The sequence below is a fragment of the Podarcis pityusensis genome (genome assembly GCF_964106645.2).
Source record: "Podarcis pityusensis genome assembly, chromosome: 2".
NCBI lineage: Eukaryota > Metazoa > Chordata > Lepidosauria > Squamata > Lacertidae > Podarcis > Podarcis pityusensis.
In genome coordinates, this window is record NC_138029.1 from 18,452,642 (window position 1) to 18,458,906 (window position 6,265).

At 41.5% G+C, this 6,265-nt stretch overlaps 1 long non-coding RNA gene across 1 annotated transcript; it reads left to right on the forward strand.

Moving 5' to 3' along the window:
• Nucleotides 1-777: 777 nt before the first annotated feature.
• On the forward strand, nucleotides 778-1,621 carry LOC308469275. Its single transcript, XR_013982075.1, has 2 exons — nucleotides 778-1,085; nucleotides 1,374-1,621. It is a non-coding gene; the product is annotated as an uncharacterized lncRNA (long non-coding RNA).
• The last annotated feature ends 4,644 nt before the right edge of the window (nucleotides 1,622-6,265 follow it).

The window sequence follows — 6,265 nt, forward strand, 5'->3', positions numbered from 1 at the left end:
AAACTGTTCTTAACCTGAAGCACCACTTTAGCTAATGGGGCCTCCCGCTGCTGCCGTGCCGCCGGAGCACGATTTCTGTTCTCATCCTGAAGCAAAGTTCTTAACCCGAGGTACTATTTCTGGGTTAGTGGAGTCTGTAACGTGAAGCATCTGTAACCTGAAGCGTATGTAACCCGAGGTACCACTGTATTTTAATTATAGCAGGCATGTTCCAAGAGACTGCAATCTACTCCCACTATAAATAAACTGGCAGTGATCTACTCATTGGATTGACCAATCTTGTCCAGCTTTTTGGGGGGGGGGATCCAAAGTTGCTGAGCTCTTGGGGGAAGCTTGCCGCCCTACAGCTGAGGGGGACGCGGCGGGCAAACCGTTTTGGCAGCGGGAAGCCTGCGCATGCCTAAACCGCAGCGTCTCTCACAGATGGTTAGTGCCGCACACCATTTTGTCACCCCCCTCAGAGGTGACACCCAGGACGGACCGCCCCCACCTTGCACTGCCCCGTCTGTGGGGAGCAGAAAGGAGGAAACTTTACAGAGGCAAAAAGAAAAGGAAGCATGGGGAAAAGGTTCTGCAAGTCTCTTCCAAATTTGGGGACTTAATGAGGGACCCATCAAGATCAGGGACTTAAAAGGGGAGCCTGGGAGGACTTTCAGAGTGCAAGGGATTATTGACAGGTGAGAGGCCCCACCTACATGCCAATCAAGTGATATCATAATGGCATTCTGTGGTTGGTAAGTGGTTGGCCCCACCCACCTGTCAGATTTGCCCCATGAAGCCAGATCTCCATCCCTAGATTTGCTTTCTGATCTGGATACAGCACAAAAGAGCAGCTGAATGTTTGGATTGGAAACATTTCTGTTCCCTTTTATTGCAAGATGTAGCGGCGACGCATTCTCCTGAAGAAGACCCTTTTCTATTGCTAAGCACAAATTAGCACGCTAATATAAACCTCACTGCTATAAAAATGAGCGGTGAGTAATAATTTTACCTCCTTTCTTACTGTGACCATTTGTAGCCAAAAGTACACCTGAAATTAATAAAATACTTGTTGCAAAGTCCGGACACCTTCACTTTGAAGCAAGGTAAGGAGAAACAGAGTTCCTCCATAAATTCAAAGGATGTGTAATTGGTAAAAGTCCAACTAATAGCAAATCAGTTCAACTACCGTGTTTTAGATTTCTTGCGACATCAGCTATCCCCGAAATTCCATTAAATATGATTAGTTTAATTATTTTGTCCTTAGTAGAAGAGTGCTAATTAACTTGGTAATGATAAATATGCATTTAAATGTCAGTTTAAAACCCCTAAAGATTCTCATTATCCTTAAATTCTGAGGTATGGATTTTTTAATTTTCTTTTTTTTTTTTTAGCATTAGGATCACCACAGAAAAGATTTCTTAAAAGTTGGGAGAGGAACTCAAAGGTAGCAGGCATTAAAATGTCGTAACAGTTCTGTAGCTCTTATCAAGACTTTCTTCCAATGGAAAGAAAAAAGAAAAGTGAATTTTTGGTGCCACCTTTTCTTCAAATGCTATCCCCATGTGGATAACAGCAATACAAATGAAATAAAACAGAGTACAGTATAATAAAGGAGCAATAAAAGAAAATGTAAAAAGGATGCCTGCATTCTCAGTGAAGACTCATTGAAATCAATAGACGCAAGTAAAGATTAGAGTGAGCATAGCCTAGTTGGAAACAACCAGTTGAAACCAATTTTAAGCATTTTTAAATGTATTTGCAAATCAGATTGTGGGTCAAAGTACTGATGAAATAAAATGCAGTTGCCTGGGCCTGAGGATCATCATAGATAGGGATGGATGGGCTACCACTGGCAATATTTATCAGTCAAAGACCTTATTGGAGTGCGAATGCTCTGAACATGTGACAATAAAGATTACCGTAACTTGATAATAATAATTTTGTTATTTGTACCCCACCAATCTGACTGGGTTGCCCCAGCGACTCCTGGCAATTTTATTCTACATTTGGTGGGATGGGGGAGGGGGGTGTTTGACATTTTATTTGTATTTTTATTGCTTTACAGAAGCTGTTGCAAAAGATGGAGTGAAAATAACTCAAGTAAGCAAGTAACTAAAAGTTTAATGCAGGCTTCCTCAACCTCGGCCCTCCCGATGTTTTGAGACTACAATTCCCATCATCCCTGACCACTCGTCCTGCTAGCTAGGGATCATGGGAGTTGTAGGCCAAAAACATCTGGAGGGCCAAGAGCCTGGTTTAATGCAACACAGTCAGTATACAAATGAAATAACTACCACACTCACACGACTTAAGTTTATGGCTATTCCCTCACTGCAAGAAGTGAAGCTACAAGAAACCAGGCAGAGGGCCTTCTCAGTAGTGGCGCCCACCCTGTGGAATGCCTTCCCATCAAATGTGAAGGAGATGAGTAATTATATAACATTTAGAGAACATCTGAAGGCAGCCCTATATAGGGAAGCTTTTGAAGGTTTAATATTTTTACTATGTTTTTATATATGCAGGAAGCCACCCAGCATGGCTGGGGCAACCCAGTCAGATGGGTGGAGTACAAATAAATTTTTTATTATTATTATTATTATTATTATTATTATTTACTTGCAAGACAATACGGGAGGAGGGAGAATAGGAGAGGGAGGGAAATTCAGTCCACTTGGTCAGTGACATCACTGGATGCAACCCAATATCTCTGACACACACTGTACTACTCCTCTAGCTGTCTGAGACCATGGGAAAGTGGAAAACGCCAGTGAAATCAAGGAATGGATTTTACACGTCCTAGGTTTTCCCTAGACTATAGCACTCTGAGATATGTATTTGACCTATGACAGTGCTAACCCCCAAGGATTTCATTAGAAGGCAATGTGGCATTCTTACATTTCCCCCTGCGAAGCGTTCTGTAACTTACAAAGTTACAGAAGAAAACTGGAGAGGAAGATGCCAATCTTTTTTTGCCACCCCAAGGTGATGATATTCGGTGATATTATTGGTTTATCTCATGTTCAGGTTAAATTATACATTGAAGTACATTTGATCTTCAATGTATGTGAGTTATGAAGGTGCACTAATTAATGGAAGACTTGATACGATGGCACAAAGACAATTTTCCTACTCCTCTTTATATTGCTGAAATCAACCCATGCCAGGATTTATTACTTCTCGCAGGCTTGACCCTGTCAGCCAATCAAAGTTGCACATGTCTTCTAATTAAAAAAAGTAATTTCCCCAGTGAGTACAGATGTTTCCCTATAACTTAGTTACACATCTGTGCAGTCAAGAAGATAGTGATTACACTTCATATATCCTCGACAGAATTGGGACTAATGAAATGTTATGGTTTGGGACATTTTATCAAACGCAACGAGACCAGTCATTGGGAGGAGATCAGTGTTGCTCACCCACACTGTACTCAGCATCCAGAAATTCCTTGAGATAACTTCTAAGAATGTCGTTAACGCTGCTCAAAAAAATCAAAAAAATATATTTAAAGGATGACTAGGCTCTCTGAAGGATGAAATCTGAGCTTGATGTTGTCAATGATCCATCGCCTGAGCCACTTAAAGTTGCAATAATACAAGGGCTATGAAAAGCAAAAGGGATGTAAGTGCCTTCAACTTACAATGATAATGAGTACAACAGTTTGCAGGCATAGCTGTAAATCAAATGAACTGTAGCTATAAAGGAAGCACTAAGGCATTTGGATGGGATCCTGGACTGCTTCTACAATAAAAAGGGAGTTGTGCATTCAAATGAGAAGCCATCTATATTAGGTTCTGAGGAGCGCCCTGAGATGCTATTGTCTTTGGAAAACTACCACTCAGAGTTCTTATTTAGTTTTGGGTAGGTTTTTAAAATTAATATTAAATAATATTACTGATAAATCATATCATATTTATCAGTAATATTATTTAATATTAATTTGATATAACAATATGATATAAAAACAATATGATATAAAGATACGTACAGAGACACAATTGATAGAGGAGATCTGTGTGAGAGACAGAATGGGTAAAGGTAAAGGACCCCTGGATGGTTAACTCCAGTCAAAGGCAACTATGGGGTTACGGCCCTTATCTCGCTTTCAGGCTGAGGGAGCCAGCATTTGTCCACAGACAGCTTTCCAGGTCATGTGGCCAGGATGACTGAACCGCTTCTGGTACAACAGAACACTGTGACGGAAACCAGAGTGCACAGAAACGCCGTTTACCTTCCCATCACAGCGGTACTTGCACTGCCGTGCTTTTGAACTGCTAGGTTGGCAGGAGCTGGGACAGAGCAACGGGAGCTCACCCCGTCAAGCGGATTCGAACCACTGACCTTCTGATCAGCAAGCCCAAGAGGCTCAGTGGTTTAGACCACAGCGTCACCCATGCACAAAATTGAGAGGTTTTTCTCAGGGTGAGAGGCTGAGAAAGATGGGTGCTGTCCAAGGTCGGAGCTGGAAAGATGTGGATCTCTGTTTGTGAATTGAAGATTAGGATAGAAGGTTGATAGACTATAATTTGGGTCTGTTTCTATTTCTGTTTTGTTTTGTTTTTCCTCTCTTTTCTTTCCCCTTTTATTATTTTGCTCTTTCTTGATATTAGCTTCGTTTGGCTCTTATTGTATTATATGTTTAATAAAATTGATGAGGAAAAGAAAAAGAAAGGAAAACTACTCAGCCAGTCAGATTTATTGCACATAGCCAAAGGCTGCCGCAATGTACACAGAATCATTCAACAGTTAAAAGGGAATATGCTGGATTAATTTAAAAAACTTAAAACATTTATATTATCAAAACATTACCTACTCTAAACAGAGCTATAGACGTACCTTAATATACAGGTTAAGACATTAAACAATAAAATTTATAGGCTAAAATTACCACATGGCCACTAATATATTAAAAATAATGTTAATTAATACAATGTACAATTATATTCGGAGTTTGGTGATAAAGATAGAATATAGCTTGATGTAGGTAGCGACAAATATATTCATCTCCTACTACTCAGTCACGTTCCACTTCTTGGAGCTGGCACAGCTAACTTATTTCACTTCAGACCATGTTGGACCAAGTCAGGGGAGGAGAACCTTTGGCATCACGAGGGGCATGTTACATTCTGGGCAACCTTCAAAGACAGACACACCACTGGGAGGTGGAGCCAGACACAAAAATGGGTGGAGAAACAGATGTGAATTCTACCTTTGTTCAGTAAGCCAGTTTCTACATGTACCTTTCCCTCTCTATCCACCATCCAGCCTATCAAGATGTGTTGTCAGAGTTCAAGGGTGCGTGCTAACCAGGTGAAAGCACTGAAGGATGTGTGTGCAAAGCAAGGCTGATGTCAGGGACTGTGCTGAGGAGGGCTGCAATGAGGAAGAATGGTGGGAGCCACCCCCTCCCCCGATCCTAATCCTGAATCTTCCCAGGAGCAGGAGGACAGTATAGATTTGGAACAGTGGTTTGCAGAGGGGCATAGTTCAGAAGGTAGAAGCTGGGAAATCCTGGATGGGGAACAGCTAGGAAAAGAAACACTGGAAGAGAGAGGGTTAACAGATTCACAGTCGTTTGAAAGCATTCCTCCACTCTCCCCAAGGTCACAAAAAGCTCAGAAAGTGTCAGAACAGTAAGATCAGAGGGTACAAGCTCAGATTACAAGACGTAGGAGTGATGTAGATTAATAGGGATGGAGGGGTGTAAGCCTTAATTGGGAGCACTGCCATTTCTAGGAGATGTGTTCTTTGTTCTCTCGCTGTGATTAAAAAAGAATTCTAACCGGTAAGACATTCCTTTCATTTGCTCATCTTATCTACTGCCATGGGGGGCTGCGGGAGGCCAATTCCCTGAAGCATGACAGCTGGTGAAGAGGATTACATGAGGAAAAACCGTGTGGCTAAGGCATGGCAAGGGGAGCATTTGAAGACCAAAAAGAGAGGCCTGGAGGCTGCATTTGACCTCTGGGTCAGAGGTCCCCCACCCCTGGGCTAAATGAACAATTTATGCTACAGAAAGAAAATTCAATTGTTACAAACAAAAATTAAAAAGAGTTTCTTCCCCCCACCTCCTTGAAACCTCATGATCTATTCCTGTAAGATTCTTCTTCTTCTTCTTCTTCTTCTTCTTCTTCTTCTTCTTCTTCTTCTTCTTCTTCTTCTTCTTTGGTTAGTGGTTTTTATTTACCTACATACCATGTTTTAAGATGAGTCCCACCTCCCACAAGGTGGCTTACAAATACAGCTATAAACCACACACACACACACACACACACACACACACACA